The 16,824-nt window shown below is 39.8% G+C and overlaps 1 protein-coding gene across 2 annotated transcripts in view; it reads right to left on the minus strand.

Moving 5' to 3' along the window:
• Positions 1–3,369, minus strand: part of PHF6 (PHD finger protein 6) — a 48,389-nt gene extending 45,020 nt beyond the window's left edge. Inside the window, exon 1 of one of the 2 annotated variants that reach the window (XM_016198008.2) lies at positions 3,274–3,369. The gene's annotated coding sequence lies outside the window, so the exon portion shown is untranslated. The remainder of the gene's footprint in view (positions 1–3,273) is intronic. The other variant, XM_087813327.1, reaches the window with a different exon arrangement.
• Between the last annotated feature and the right edge of the window lie 13,455 nt (positions 3,370–16,824).

A 16,824-nucleotide genomic window follows, 5' to 3' on the forward strand; every position in this document is an offset into this window, starting at 1 on the left:
AATTTTGCTATTGTATTCCATTTTCAAGTAAAGAAAAGATTAGACTTGTAACAGTCTATTCAAAAACACAAATTTTAGGAACCAATCATTTATAAGAACAACTGTATTATCTGACTCAGATTTACTCCAAAAGTCTGCTTATTAAAGTTACAAACTAACAGTAGCGTTCTAAATACAGTAACTTTCCCACTTAAATTAGTAATATTGTATAAAGGTAGGAAAATATTTCTGAATGAGTCTTAAATTCAGTCAAAGTGTAATTATAGGTAAGATAGTCAAACAAAAAAGGGAAGAAAAGCTCTAGCATATAAGGTTTCAGATTTAGGTCATCAAGCTCAACAGATTCTTCAGAAATATTAAACAAATGTAAAATCAGTTATTTGATTTGTGTAGTTTTTCCAAATCAACAGAACTAAGCAGTTCAGGAACCAGGTTGTCACAAATAAATCACAATTAATAAAACCTCAAGTTTGTGTCTTAAAATTTACTATTTTTTCCAATTTTAAATATATTTTAACATTTTCATAATACTATGTTTAAAAAAATAGACTCACTAACACTATATTGTAGCTTTCTGAGAAAGCACCTATTCACCAAGAAGAGTAAAAACTGGATGCCAGCAACGTAGTAGCTACAAACCATTTAGCACTTGGCAATATAAAAATGCAGATAATCAAAATGTAAAGTGAAGCCACAAAGAAACAGTTCTTATCAATTTATATCTAGATTTTTCTTTTTAACAAAACTTCAAAGGCCCTGACGGTCTCTGTTGATGGGTTTAACAAACTTTGAATGCTATGTACAATTTTAAATACCTCAGTCTTCCAAATGGGACAGGATGGAACTGTATTCACAGCACTGGGTATAAACCGTGAAACTGATTGAAAATAGGCAGCAAATACTTTTAGGATTAAAGGGAAAAAAGAACATAACAAAGAAACAAAAGAAACAAAAGGGGAAGTGTGTTTGCATTTGCTCAGGCAAATATGTGTTCAGTTGCTTTATCAAGAATATAGCTGCCAAAATCTTTAGAATTAACTATGCAAAACACCAAAATTCATAAATAGCACCAAAATTTGCTATTTGTGTTCTAAATTAGTTTTCTTTACTACTACGCAATAGCAGGCACTATGAAACCACTGTAATACATTCAGCATTTGTCCCGCTCATCCTTGGCCAGTTGAAAGGATGGCACATTGTGAATCTAATTTGTACAGGCATCTTTAATGTGTAATTTCTATTCATTGCTAGCTAGCATAGGCTATAAAATCAGCTTAAGATAAAGAAAATTCCTAAATTAGAAAATCACTTTTTATTCTTGAAATTAATTCTGAAAATGTTACCCCCCGAATTGTATCCATATTGAATTCTGCCTCTTTCAATTTATAAACAGGTAAATTTCTCATCATAATTTTGAGAACCTGCTTTTCTAGCTATCAAAGACCCCAAAATCCAAAAGAAAAAGATACATTTTATTTTGCATTCAAAAATATTTTAGTGTATTTTTTCTGTAATTAGTTAAAATATAATTTGTAAAGTGAACAGAAACACACAAATGTGCACAAAACCAATAAAAAAAACTTTCCCCAATGTGCAATGACTGAATGGATTTTTCCACTAAAATTCAAATAATGCATCTGTGCACATCTTGCTAATTTTTTACAGCCTCCTTCTAAAACATGAAGTGGAAAACATCATGGAAACAATGAGTTCTAGCAAAAATGTCTTTATCATAAAAATACAGATTTTTATCTAAATGCTGTCACATTTGTGGTATCTAGGTAAGGAGAATAAGGGCATTGCAAGGACCAATATTAAGGGGTTCATAATAACCCACGCAGCTACATGGCATTTTAATTTTAGTCTAAAATGTTTTTCAGGGCATGCAAAGATCAAAGTTTGATGCATTCACCGAACAATGAAACGGTTTCCATAACATTATAAGCAATGTTATAAAGCAGAAATAAACAGACAAAGATAACAACGGTGGAAAACAATTTAAATGTCTGAAAAATATAAAAGCCCGATTAGTTAAGCTGAAGCAATCAATGCATTTCTGATTTTCCAAGATGCTGTGAAGCACCAAGGTAGAAATAAGCTGAAACATCAAGGAGAGCATTCAAGAGCTAACTCGAGCTCATTCAATGCCTGGTATCTGAAAGACCATTTTCACAAAAAACAAAACAAAAACTGCAGTTCCGGAAGATCAAACGATTCTACACGCGAGCAAGTTGAAATATACAGATTCAAAATATATCAATGTGATCCCCAAAGAAGCAGTATTTATGTCAGGAAAGTTACAGTGAAGAGAAATAGACGAATAAGAAATGAACCGGAAGGGCACCTGAATTTGGTTGCACGATATTACATGCTTCGCATTGCTTTTTGCGGTTATTCAAAAGGAAACTGAAGGAATTTTCCAGTTGTTTCAAACCGAAGGGTAGAGCAAGAATTTGATCTGTATGAATAAGACCTGATATTAAGTCCGTAAGCCGATGAAAAGGAAGGATTTTTCAACTTCCACTCAATATCGAAACGAACACATTTCAAAAGAATGCCGTGCTGTTCGTCCATATAATAAAGGATAGTACACATAACGTACAGGATCCTCTCCGTTATTTATTCAGTACACACTAGACTCCGAGATCTCCCGCTAATATAGCGCTAGATAAACTCGCAAAACTATCTTCCTCTAAAGCACTTTAGCAGGTTCCTTTCGGTCGTCAAGTCAGGGTCCCCAAATTGTCCTTTTCCAATCCTCTGGAATCCCGAAAAATATCATCCTACCACTTTCTTGAGCCCTCCTCCCCTAGGAGTTCGCCCTCTAAGTCTTCGTTTCATCTCTGTTTTACCCCTAATTCCCCCCACCCCGGACTTTTTCCTCTTTCTGGAAGGCTAACCCTCTTGCCATCCTCACAATTCTTCCTCTTACTCTTCCCAAACTGGGAGCCTCCCTCCTTCCCAAATATGTACTAAGCAATGGCAAAGACTAAATATTCCCAGTATTTTGTCCTCCCTAAATGTTGCGCCCCCTCCCCCGAAGTCTACGCTTAAGCCTCACCTCTCCCTCAGCTCCTCTAACGCACTTTTCTTAGCAGCCTCTTAGCCAAGCGCCTTCAATGAGCGGCGCTTCTAGGGTCCCCGACAATAAAGCGAGACCACCGAGAGTCCCCCTAAACAACGGGCAGGGGCGGCGGCCTGGCAACCGCCATCCTCCTTGTCCTCTCCCGCCAGGCAGAGAATGGGGGGCCCCGGGGTTCTGTGGGGACTCACCGGCAGGGCCGAGAGGCGAACGGCAGGGGAGAAGCGCCAGTGAGGGGAAAGAGAAAGAAGTCTGTCTCGGTTGTCGGCAGCGCCTGAGAGCGGGGCTCTGTCGCCGGAGGTTGTTTCCTTTCATTCGAGGAGACGGGCTCGCGGAGTGCCCTTACGTCGCCCCCCCTCGCACGCAACGACTCACAGGGCGTGAGACGCCCGAACGCGCCGCGGCTCCTGATTGGCTGCAGCCAAGGGACCGCTGAAGCCGCAGGGCCACGGCGCATGAGCAGACCCGCCCCCAGTTCGGAGCTGGGCGACAGGCCCCGCCTCCTGCTCGCGCGCGTACCTTCTATTCTCCGGTCGGTCGCTCAGCCAAGTGTTTGCGGGCAGGATTCGACGAGATAGAGAAAGAGAATCAAAGCTGTAGCTGTGGGTTGGGCGAGGAAGCGGCAGGGTTGGGACTAGAAGCCGTTGGATGGGGGCCCTGGGGAACCAGTTTGCAACAGTGATTCATGTGGGTAGGCCTTATCCCTTGCACTTGTTCACCGAGGCCTTTTCACATCCATTATTTCATTGTACTCTCGTGGCATCATTTTGAGGTCTTCCGTTCTCTCATTTTACTGCCAGGAAAGACTGAGACGCTCTTAGTGGAGTCAGTCTACCTCAATTTCAGTCCTTAGGCGAATCATGTGCATCTCTGTACCTTAATTTTTTGTCTTTAAAATGGGGATGAAATGGTATCTACCGGGTTTATTGTGAGGAAAAAATGAAATAATGCAAGTGTGTATTAGCGTCCCTGGCATATAACAGGCCCTCTATAAATGCTGAGATTATCATAATCAGAAAAGATGAGTGCTTTTCTTTATAACTCATACAGGTAAACCAGACACCTAAACGAACACTTTCCTTTTTGCTGTATGAAGCTAGAATGCTTGGGTTTGAATCCCAGCTCCCCCATTTCTAGCTCTATGACCTTGAGCATGGTGCATTACCTCTCTCTCCCTCAGTTTCAACACGTCCAGATCTCCTAGGGTTGTTAAGAGAGATGAGTTAATATATGTAAATTATATAGAATAATACTTGGGCATATAGTATGCCCTATATAAGGGTCAGCTTTTATTATTTTCTACTTGGCTCACGAGTGCAAGCCTGTGGTTTAAGAGAAAAAAGCCCTAACAGATGAAAATTTAAAGATGTCCTTGAAGTAGCTACCTTTCCTGAAAGGGGGGTGGGGGAGGGGGTAGATTTCCATTGTTTTGATCCAGTGCTGTTCCATTCTTGATGTTTTCCTCTGCAATGTTAACCTTAAATTGTAATCCTCAAGAAAACAGTAACCATGTTGGTGTAACGTTGTATCCCATACAAGCAGATAAATAACTCATTTAGCTGCATGGGACTGTTAGTCCTTTCACCCAGGCTCTGTACCATGAAAGGGAGTGGCTCGAGATTTACATTACGAAGACCCAGAATGTATATTCCAAACATTTACAGTATATTTGAAAACAGGTCCCTCAGTATCATTTTCCACCAGCTTTACACACTTGATGATGTCAAAATGAGACTGATGATTGTGTTAGTGACAAAATGTAGTGCCTATGCACTGTCATTTTTTTAGATTTCTCCCCACATCCCCACATTTTGCTGTCTTTTATTCATTCTATCATCCATGCATTCATTTCAACAAAATTTGATTCAGTAAACATCTGCAAAACTTCTAATTTCCAAACACAAAAGACACATAGATTGACTCAATTCCTGACCCTGAGCTCATGATCTATAAAAGGAGACTGAAAAACAAATATAGTGTGATGTGATAAATGCTATCTTAGAGGTGTGCCTGGTGTAGACATCCTCTGCTTATTATGTACAAAGCACTATGCTAAGGTAGAACACAACAGTGAATAAGACACAGCCTTTGCCCTCACCTCTTTACAGTAGAACAGGGAAAGGACAAATACAGTAGCAATTATAGGAGATGGACTGCAGCAAGTGCCTTAAAAGTTGGAAAGGAAGTGCCGGGGCTCTGTGCTGGGAGTTCAGAAGAGGAAGAGAAGAGTGACTCCTTTTAGTTCCAGGCCCCAAGTCTGGTACCCAGTTCCAATTAGCACGACTGATAGATGTAGCCTGTTATTTCAAGGGCTACAGAAAGGAGTCAGATTGTGATAACAGGCCCTTAACAATGCCTGAGGATATAGCAAATGATCTCTTAATCTCTTATGGATCCACCAGTACACTCCTACCAACATTCTTCCAGTCTTTTTCTTGCAGCTCTAGATCCCACTTTTTGTACCTCATTCTCAGCAAAGGCCTTAACTTCCTGACTTATTTAGAGTAGGGCCATCTGAGCTAAGCTATATTTTGTACACCCATCCTTTTTTTTGCTTCCTTCAAGACTCAGAGAAAGAACTGTCCTTCTACTTTTTAAAGCTAAAACTGTGGTTTTAATCACATCTTTTCTGTGCTCTGGAAGAACTGATTTCCTAATTGTTTGCTGCTCCAGCAGCATCAATTGCCTGGCCTTTAAACACATAGGATTCCTCTACCTTCACTGCCAGACTGTGTTCTTTGCTTCCAATCGCTCTCCAATCACTCATTCGGCAGGCTTTGGCAGATATTTTCTGTATGCCAGACATCGGGGTTTTGAAAAGCAATAAGACACAGTTCCTGCCTTCAATGAATTCTCAGTGTGAGGAAGAAAATCAGGGATTTCTAATGAGGAAGAAAACAGAATTTCAGGACAATAGGTAAGATGCTATAATACAATTATGTGCCACAAAGATTGATGAACTCTGTCCAGAGGAGGAGGAAATACATCCCTAGAGAGGACATGTTTTGAGTTGGGTCTTGCAGGACAGGTCCAGGCCCCACAAAATCTGGATTCCATCTTCACAACTTGTCTCCACCCTCATTCTTGACATCTCTGTTACGTTGAACACTTTTTGACTGTGTACTTACTCTTAAACTTCAACCTACCTCAGTTCATAACAAGGACTCTAACTCTGGCTCTCTGGTTGCTATTTCAGTGGCTTTTGTAGGTTTCCCTTCTCATGTTATAATGCTGGCTTTGACCTAGAGGAGTCTTAGACCCTGTGATGGTCTATTGTTATTCCACCCCAGGAGTTCTTAAACTGTGGAAGTGAGAATTACTTGAGGAGCTTGTTAAACAGACATATTTTTGTATGCCACCCCGCTCCCATTCTGAAGGTCTGGGCCCAGAAATCTGCCTTCTTCAACTGCCCAGCTATTCTGATGCAGACTGTTGAGGACCACACATTAAGAAGCTGCCCTCCATCCTTTTCTGTAGAATTGATACAATCTCTTGACTTCATTGTAACCTGTAGACAAGTGCTTAGCAACTGCATCTGCTCTGCTTAGATCAGCCTGTCCTTGAGCTTAAATGACTAAGTTCTGCACAAGCAAATTCATCCTCTTCAGCAACTTAAGAGTAATTGCTTTTCCCATCTTCAGTGTTCCTGAGTAAAATGCCGCTGACATTCCTGCTCCTGCTTAAAGCAAAGGCTAAATCCACCCACATGCCTATGACCTCCCTTCTGGCTGTAATCAACACCAGCGGGTCATTTATTCACTCATCAAGTACATTTTGATCACTTATTATGTGTTAGGTGAAAATGGTCATGGTGGTCTTGGTGTAGCAGTGGGGGCAGACCTTAATCAAGTAATCACATAAACAAATATAAAATTACAACTGTGACTAGTGCAAAGCAAGTGCTCCAAATGGCACTTAAACAGAACTCCATTTGCAAATTTTGTATATTGGATACATTTTATATTTCTTATTCTTTACTTTAAAATTCTATTGATTTGTGTGATATACTGTACAAGAGTCAGAAGACCTGGATTTGACTCACTGACCTTCCACTAACTAGCGGAGTGACCTTGGGCTATTCATTTGAATTCTCTGAGCCTTAGTTTACATATCAGTCAAATGAGATTAATATCCTTCCCAAATTTGTTTTGGAGTACAAATGAATGTTCTTGCCCCAGTAACTATGAAGGACAGATTTTTTTTGTGTATCCGTTAACTGACATATCATTTGACAGATCTACCTGCTAATGTTGGCTCCCAGCATTTGGCCCCTATGCTCTTCTACTTAGTTTCTGTGGTTGTTGTTTATTTTTTAATTTCCACTTACGGTATTGGTTAGGTTTCATAAAATTCTTAATTCTGTCCAGCGTCTGGAGCTACTCGGATACCTAACTGCCTTGGTGGACTTTGCTGGTGGTGTCTCTCCCTTGTTCAGCAATTTGAAGGTGGGTATGGTACAGGATCTGCCCAGGAAACATATAAGTGAGGCTGGGGAAATGCATGGACATCTCTAAAATGTTGTTTGTTGAATGTTGAATAAAAACAGAAACTGAACTCAATATCGATGGCAATATTGGCGAAGTAATTAAACTTTATCGTGCTGATGCTTGCCAAATAATAAGAGGTAACCGACTTTGGACAATGCACCAGGCACCCTGCTAAGTATCTTATTCAATCTTTACAACAGCCCCAAGAGGTAGGGAGTATCATTAGTCTGGTTTTTACAGAGGAAGAAAGACTATTGAGCAATTAAGTAACTTGCCCAAGGTCACACAGCTAGGAAGGGGAAGAACCTTGTGTCAAGTCTACATTTGTTTTGACCCCATTAAGTCAAGCTCTTTATCTCTATGTCTCTTATTCACTTGTTTATGTGTTTATTGTCTCTCTCCTCAGGGCAGGGGCTTTGTTTTGTCCTGTTCACAGCTGTAAACCCAGCCCACAGAGCTCTGTGCCTGGCCTGTAGTAGCTACTCAATATACATTTAAAGGCCCTGGAAATGGGGAAGGGAATGTAAGGAAGAATGGGAGAAGGGGCACTGGAATAGAAGGAAATCATTTCATGAAGTTGTTAATAAAACAGCAATCTGAGCCCTACCACAGTCATTCTGGCATACATGTGAATGGGGCCCAGCAACTATATATATGTGTGTGTATATATATATATATATATATATTTTTTTTTTTTTAATTTTATTTTATTGTTGAAAGTATTACAAATGTCCCAACTATATTTTTTAATAAGCTCCCCAGGTAAGACTGTGATATACAGCAAAGTTTGAGAACTACTAACCTGCAGCCGTGAAGCTGAAAACAAGAAAAAACGAAAAACTCTTATCACTTGGGCATTTTATCAGTAACATCTGAGTGCTTGAGAGACTTTATTTTGATCAATATCATTCTTAGACGCGTATTTCAGTGAAGACACTTGCTTGTCACAGGCATTGCCGCTGGGTAATCTTGAGCATCTTTGTTCCTTTGGGCTGTTGGTTAAATAACACGATCAGACAGATCTACACTAATCTCAAATGTTATCATAATGTCTAAAAACTAGAGGAATTACACAGAGATAAGATTTGTTGGGAGCTCATACTTACAATGAGATACAATCTATACTGGAAGGCAAAAACGAAATGGCCCAGACACAAATCCTGGTTTCAGATTGACCTCAGTGCCGTTGTTTCCTCATCTGAAACTGAGGATGATAGAAGTAACCTTTTTAAGGGTTTGTTGTTGTTATTGTGTTTTGTTTTTTTTTTCTTCTTGTCCCAAATTCTAAGTTCCTTAAGGGCAGAAATTATATTTTTTCTTCTCTTTATTATTTTAGTATAGTTAACATATAATATGGTACTAGTTTCAGGTGTACAACACATGATTTGACATTTATTCCACTTAACAGTAGCTATTAATTGTTTCCAGTTTTTCTGATAAGTGGGATAGAGCCTTTGTTTCCTTATTCATGCTGCTCTTGTTTCCTAAAACTCCGTTTACAACTCTTTTTGGACTAGCTAGGTCCTAGAGGCCTTCAAGATTCCGTTCAGGTGTCAGCTCTTAGATTCCCAGAAGCTTTCCTTACCCTTTCCCTCCCTCCCTCCCTCCCTCCCTCCCTCCCTCCCTCCCTCCCTCCCTCCCTCCCTCCCTCCCTCCCTTCCTTCCTTCCTTCCTTCCTTCCTTCCTCTCTCTCTTTCTCTCTCTCTTTCTCCCTCCCTCCCTCCCTCCCTTCCTTCCTTCCTTCCTTCCTTCCTTCCTTCCTTCCTTCCTTCCTTCCTTCCTTCCTTCCTTTTCTTTCTTTCTTTCTCTTTCTTTCTTTCTCTCTCTCTCTCTCTTCCTTTCTTCTTCCCTCCCTCCCCCTTCCTCCCTCCCTCCCCTCCCTTCCTCCCTCCTTCCCTCCCCCTCCCTCCCTTCCTCCCTTCCTTCCTTCCTTCCTTCCTTCCTTCCTTCCTTCCTTCCTTCCTTCCTTCCTTCCTTCCCTCCCTCCCCCTCCCCCTCCCTCTTTCTTTCTTCCTCTCTTTCTTTCTCTTTCTTTCTTCTTCCCTCCCTCCCTCCCTCCCTCCCTTCCTTCCCTCCCTCTCTCCCTCCCCCCTCCCTTTTTTTTCTCTTTCTTTCTTTCTTTCTTTCTTTCTTTCTTTCTTTCTTTCTTTCTTTCTTTCTTTCTTTCTTTCTTTCTTTCTTTCTTTCTTTCTTTCTTTCTTTCTCTCTCCCCCTCTCTCTCTCTCTCTCTCTCTCTCTCTTTCTTTCTTTCTTTCAATCCTCATCCGAAAATATGTTGCGAGAGAGACAGAGACAGAGAGGGAGAAACATTGATGTTTGAGAGAAACGTGGATCAGTTGCCTCTCGTACACTGTGGGAATCAAACTCACAACCCAGGTATGTGCCCCGGCCAGAATTGAACCCGCAATCTTTCTGTGCACATGACAACGCTCCAACCAACTGAGCCACCTGGCCAGGGCTTACTTACCCTTTCATATACCCTGGCCAGACCTCTCTCATCATTTACCACCATTACAGTCTATTGAAATTATATGTACTTCTATCTCTCCTAACGGACAGTGATCTCTGGCAGAGAAAAGACCATGTCTTGTTTTTGTGTGTTTTTTTATACCCCAGGCACACCTAGCATAGTGCCTGACCAATAAATATTTGCTGAACTTACTCAAAGGAACAGCTCAGGGAGCCAGTGGTTTCTACCATTGGAAGACTTTTTCCTCTCTAAGATTGCTGTCTTGTACTCTGGGCCTTGGCTCCAGTACCTTTCTGTTGCACTTAGTCACACAATGCAACTTAGCACTTAATTATATACTGAATACCATATAGTATTCTCTAATTGCTTCATATGTTAATCTACCACTTATTTTCTCTTCCCTCAGGCACTAAGAGAAGAAATTATTATAAATTGAAAGTGGATGGTCCAGCTGGAAGCCACACCCAGTTGTCAGTCAACTCTGCTCATTGAATGCTGAGAGGATTGTGACTCTTACTATTACTCTCTAGAGGCAAATGCAGATGAAAAAGTAGCATGCTTTACCATGAGTGCCTAGAACAGTACCTTCACATAGTAGGCACTCAGTTGAAATTTGTGGAATGAATGAATGGCTTAGTGAGAAAGAGTAATGTGCTTGGTTAGGCTAGAAATCAGACACTCTGGCTTCTAAAATGAGATCTCAATCTCTTCATTTTGAACTTGAAAAGTCATTTTATCTTTCTGGGCCATGCTTTTATTATCTGAAAAACATGATAAATCAGACTAGATGATCTTTAAGGTCTCTTCCAATTTTAACATGCAATTCTTCCTCCCAATAGTTTGAAATTTTCTCAAGAGTAAGCACAGCAAATATCTCTTATGTTCTCCACAGCACCTAGCACAGTGCTGAGGACTCAGGAGGACTTGATATATACTTAAAAAACCAGAACCATGATCCTCCATAGTCACTGTAAACCAGTTTTTTACCACCAATTTTTTTAAAAAGCACAACCAGTGGACACCAAACTCTACCATGAAACATGCCTCATCTCTAAAAATGGGACATGAAAGAAAAGTAGGAGAAAACCTGAAAATCTTTTTAAATTCATTTCAAAATCTCTAAAACAGTTATGTTTTGAAACCCTAATTTAGGCTCCAGTTGACAATCGAGTACTTTAATTAACACAAATAAAAACTTGAGCCCAGCCGGGTGTGGCTCAGCGGTTGAGCATCGACCTAGGATCCAGGAGATCGGGGTTCGATTCCCGGTCAGGGCACAGGCCCGGGTTGCGGGCTAGGCAGCCGATCAATGACTCTCCCATCATTGATGTTTCTAGCTCTCTCTCTCCCCCTCCTTTCCTCTCTCTGAAATCAATAAAGATATGTTTAAAAAATAAAATAAAATAAAAATTAAAAAAACTTGAAGGTATGCAGGGTACAATTGTAGCTTGATCTTAGGCCCTGCTCTCTCTCTTTCTTGGTAATAATCCACACTATCACTTCATTTACCACCCACTGGGAGAGATAACACTCATTTTTGTCTCTAGCCAACATATCTCCTCTGAATTCTAGGACCCTATATCCAACTGCCTATTTGAAATTGCTTAGTCATCTCAAAAGAATCTCAAACTCACTGTCCTTTCTTTTAAAATATATATATATTTTTTTATTTTAGAGAGAGAGGTTGGGAGGAGAGAGAGAGAAACATCGACATCAACATCTATCAGCTACCTCCTGCAAGCCCCCTGCTGGATCAGGCCCAAAACCGGAGCATGTGCCCTGACAGGGAATCAAGCCAGGACCGCCTTGTTCATGAGTCGACACTCAATCACTGAGTCACACAGGCCAGGCTCAAAGTCGCTATCTCTTAACAGAGCTCAGGGTCTTCTCCCTATAACCTGTCACTGGCCCATTGTTTGCTAACTCATTGAATGGTTCCCCTATCCACCCAGTTCTGCAAGCTAAAGTTCAAAAAGTTATCATTGACACCACCCTCTATTTCACTCCCCCCGATCATCTTCAGTCTATTATTAATCATGGCCATTTTCCTCATTATTTCTAAAATCAGCCCACTTTTCAATATCTCCACCATCTCTACTATCTCTAATCTGGACCCTCTACTAGCTTGCCTCTGTGATTCATTTTTTTCCACCTCCAATCTAGTCTCCACACTGCTGCAAGTGTGATTAATTCATCTATTCATCAAAAATAGTTATTAAGATGTAAGTTGTGAAACTATAAAAATCCTGGAAGAAAACATAGGCAGTAAAGTCACAGACATCCCACGTAGTGGACTTTTCACTGATACATCTCCTAGGGCAAGAGAAACAAAAGAAAAAATAAACATATGGGACTACATCAAGCTAAAAAGCTCCTGCACAGCAAAAGAAAACAGCCTCAACATACAAAGGAAACCCACAGTCTGGGAAAACATATTTGCCAAGGATGCATCTGATAAGGGGCTAATTTCCAAAGTGTACAAAGAACTCATAGCACTCAGCAAGAGGAAGACAAACAGCCCAATTAAGATATGGGCAAAGGACCTGAATAGACACTTCTCCAAAGAGGACATATGAATGGCCAAGAGACACATGAGAAAATGCTCAATGTTGCTAATCATCTGAGAGATGCAAATTAAAACCACAATGAGGTGTCAACTCACACCTGTCAGAATGGCTCCATCAACAAATCAACAAACAACATGTGCTGGCGAGGGTGTGGAAAAAGGCGACCCTAGTACACTGCTGGTGGGAATGCAGACTGGGGCAGCCACTGTGGAAAGCAGTATGGAGGTTCCTCAAAAAATTAGAAATGGAGCTGCCTTTTGACCCAGTGATGCCACTTCTAGGAATATATCCTAAGAATCCTGAATCACCAATCAGAAAGAATATATGCACCCCTATGTTCAGAGCAGCACAGTCTACAATAGCTAAGATCTGGAAACAGCCCAAGTGCCCATCAGTAGATGAGTGGATAAAAAGCTGTGGGGCATTTACACCATGGAATACTACGCAGCTGTAAAGAAGGATCTCGTAGCCTTTGGGACAGTATGGAAGGACCTGGAGAGCATTATGCTGAGTGAAATAAGCCAGGCAGAGAAAGGCAAACATCACATGATCTCACTCATATGTAGAATCTAAAGAACTTAATAAACTAATGAACAGACTAGATTCAATGACATGGAAGCATGGATGAGACTGACGAATGTCAGAGGGATGGAGGAGTGCGGGTGGGGGGAGGGGGAGAGATTAACTAAAGAATTTATATGCATATATGCACAACCCAAGGACATAGACAATGGTGGGAAGAGGGACTGGGGAGGGGGATGGGATGGGGTGGAAGGGGTCATTGGGGAGAAAAAGGCACATCTGTAATATTTTAAACAAAAATAAATTTAAAAAAATAGTTATTGAGTCCCTATGATGTGCCAAGCATAGGGGATACAGCAGTGACCAAAACAAATGAAAATCCCTATTTGGTGGAGTTTACAATTTAGTAAGAGAAACACACTAAAAATAATATGTAAAATACATAGTATGGGAGATTTACTTCCAGCATGATGAATTAAGGAGGTTAACAAATATTCTCCCCCAAGAGCAACTGTAAAGCTGAACAAAACTGTCAAAAACAACCCTTTCAGCCCAGCTGGGTGTGGCTCAGCGGTTGAGCATGGACCTAGGATCCAGGAGATCGGGGTTCGATTCCCGATCAGGGCACAGGCCCGGGTTGCGGGCTCGATCCCCAGTCGGGGGCGCGCAGGAGGCGGCCGATCAATGACTCTCTCGTCATTGATGTTTCTATCTCTCTCTCTCCCTCTCTCTCCTCTCCCTGAAATCAATAAAGATATACTTTTAAAAACAACAACACTTTCAGCGTTCTGGAAAGCTCTCACAGGCATAATAGGGTGACCAATTATCCTTATTTCCTTGGTGCTGTCCCAATTTTAGCACTGGAAGTCCTGCATCTCAGGAATCTCCTTCGCAGGATTGGGGGGGAAATCAGTTTTCAGCAATAGTTGTTCATGCTCAGGGAAAAAGGTACCGAACCCATAATGTGGATTCAGAAATAGAGACTGAACACAATGCTGTTGTTAGCGTCCAATGGATATGACATTATCTATCCATAGTCATTGCTGCTGCCTTTAATCCTGACCACTGATGTGGGCCACCATGATTTGCAGTTCACTATAATAGATCATCTGTTGTTGCACCAGTCGGTGGGGGACGACTTTAAGTTTGCAATTTAAGTGCATTGCAGTCATGATTTGTAACATTCTACCCCTAACGTTGCCTGTGGATTAATTGTTGTGATTTGTATGGAGATAGTGCTACATTAATTTTTAACATTATGAATATTGTGATTATGTGTTCTAAGTGTTCAGATACAGAAAATGAGAATAATTACAATACCAAGCACAGCCTGACCCAGAAATCACCAAAAAAAGAAAGCTAAATGACCTTGTTATTTCGATGACAGATGGAAGGACACATATAACTGGATTAAGGAAGTAAACAACTAAAACAGAACATACTGGACAATAAACTGAAAAGAATTTGGGACTAGGCCTGGCACAGAAGGGGATGTGTCTTTAACAGTGAAGAGCTGATTCTATCAGGTCTTACCAAGGATCATGCTTTCTATAGTACATCAAGTGATATGTTGAATCACAGCAACTGAAAAATGTTCCTCCTAACTTTTAGGTACTTTGATTAGAAAAGGAGAGTTTCAAACCATCTTCTTGATTTCTACGAAGATCATAATGAAACTGTAAAAAATATAAAAGATTGCTGATATTTAGTCTAACTTTGCTATCTGCATATTCAGCACACAGTGCTAATGCAAATTTTGGAAATCAGACAGCTTTAGAACCCAAAATAAAATGTCACCACGAAAAGGCGGTCAAATTAAGTAAGACTTTCTCAAATTCTTATGAAGACTCTAACTTATTTGGAATCCAATTTTGATTTCACAATTTCAAGTTATCTCTGCACTTGAACCATTTTCCCTGAGAAAAAGGGGGTTAACGTGATGGCATCCAATATACTTCATGATGTTTAAAAATTATGGACATTGTATCTTATCTATTTATTATTTTTACAATCCTCACCCAAGGACATGGTCATTGATTTTTTAGAGAGGGGGAAGGGAGAGAGAGGGAAACATCAATGTGAAAGAGAAACACCGATCAGTTGCTTCCCTGTAGGAATCCACAGTCTTTTGGTGTAGGGGCTGACATTCCTCACAACTGAGCCACAATGTCCAGGGCAAATAGACATTTTAGACTTGGATAAGTCTACATGATGAATTTATAGACACAAAGGACCTGATCAGTAAGCAGCTGGTCTACCAAAAGTAGCTTGCCGATACAAAGTGAATGTACATTTTTGGAGTGCTGGAAATTAATTCCTATAACTCTGAAAAACTGATGTTTTTATTTAGTAAAATCTAGGTATTCTATGTCCAACACTTTTGTTGAGAGGATATTTTAGATCTTAGATTTAAGTTTTGATCAAGTTTTGGCTAATTTTTGTATGTGGTGGGAGGTGGGGTTCAAACTTCATTATTTTGCATGTGGACATCTATTTGTCCCAGCACCATTTGTTGAAAATACCATTCTTTCCCCATTCTTGGTACCCTTGTTGAAAATCAATTGACAGTAAATGTGGGATTTTATTTCTGGACTCTCAATGCTCTTGATCAGTATGTTTGTAATGATGCCAATACCACACTGTCTTGATTATTATAGCTTTGTAGTAAGTTTTGAAATTAGCAAATGTGAATACTCAAACTTTGTTCTTCTTTTGTAAGGTTATTTTTGCTATTCTGGGTCCTTTGAATTTACATATAAATTTTAAGATCAGCTTGTCAGATTTGGCAACAAAGCCAGCTGGGATTTTGATAAAAGATGGTGTTCAATCTGCAGATCAATTTGGGGAGTATTGCAATCTTAATAATATTAAATCCAAACATACAATGATATAAATATTACTGTAAATATTTGTATTTCTAGTAAAGATGCTGGGAAAAAAGAGACCAAGTTTATATTTATAGACTTTGTTAAATTTACCTTCTTAGTTACAGTGTCTAGTTTTCATTTGTTCCTGTGGATTTGAGTAACCATATGGTATCATTTTCTTACTCCAATAAAGCTTGATCTCACCCACTTCCTCTGTGTTCTTACTGTCAAACATATTACATTTTTATATGTTATAGGCACAACAATAAAATTTTACACATTTTTTTAAATACAATTGCTTTTTAAATTAATTAAGAGGAGAAGGAAATGAAATATGGGTTTTTACTGTCTCTTGTAGTTACAAAATTACTGGTGTTCTTTGTTTTTTCATGTAGATTTGAATTACCACCTGGAGTAACTTGCTTTTATCCTGAAGAACTCTCTTTAGTATTTCTTATAAGGTTGGCCTGCTTAGACCATATCCTCGGTCATAAAACAAAACTTAAGAAATTTGATAGAAATGAAATTTTCTCAGGCCATAACATAATTGAAACAGAAATCATTTCCAGAAAGATAACAACAATAAGAAAACAGTCAAAGCTCTTACAAATTCAGCAACAGATTTCCATGGGCCAAAACAGAAACCTAAAGGTAAATTAGAAAATATTTTTAATATGTTAAAATAAAAATATATCAAAATCTGTGAGATGTAGTTAAAGCAATGGTAAAACAGGAAAAAGCCTGCTTAAGTCTTTTGCCCACTTTTCTATAGAGTTGTGTGCCTTTTTCTTAATTATTTGTAGGAATTCTGTATATATCTTGGATAAAA

The sequence above is a fragment of the Miniopterus natalensis genome, chromosome X, assembly GCF_054644295.1.
Source record: "Miniopterus natalensis isolate mMinNat1 chromosome X, mMinNat1.hap1, whole genome shotgun sequence".
Taxonomy (NCBI): domain Eukaryota; kingdom Metazoa; phylum Chordata; class Mammalia; order Chiroptera; family Miniopteridae; genus Miniopterus; species Miniopterus natalensis.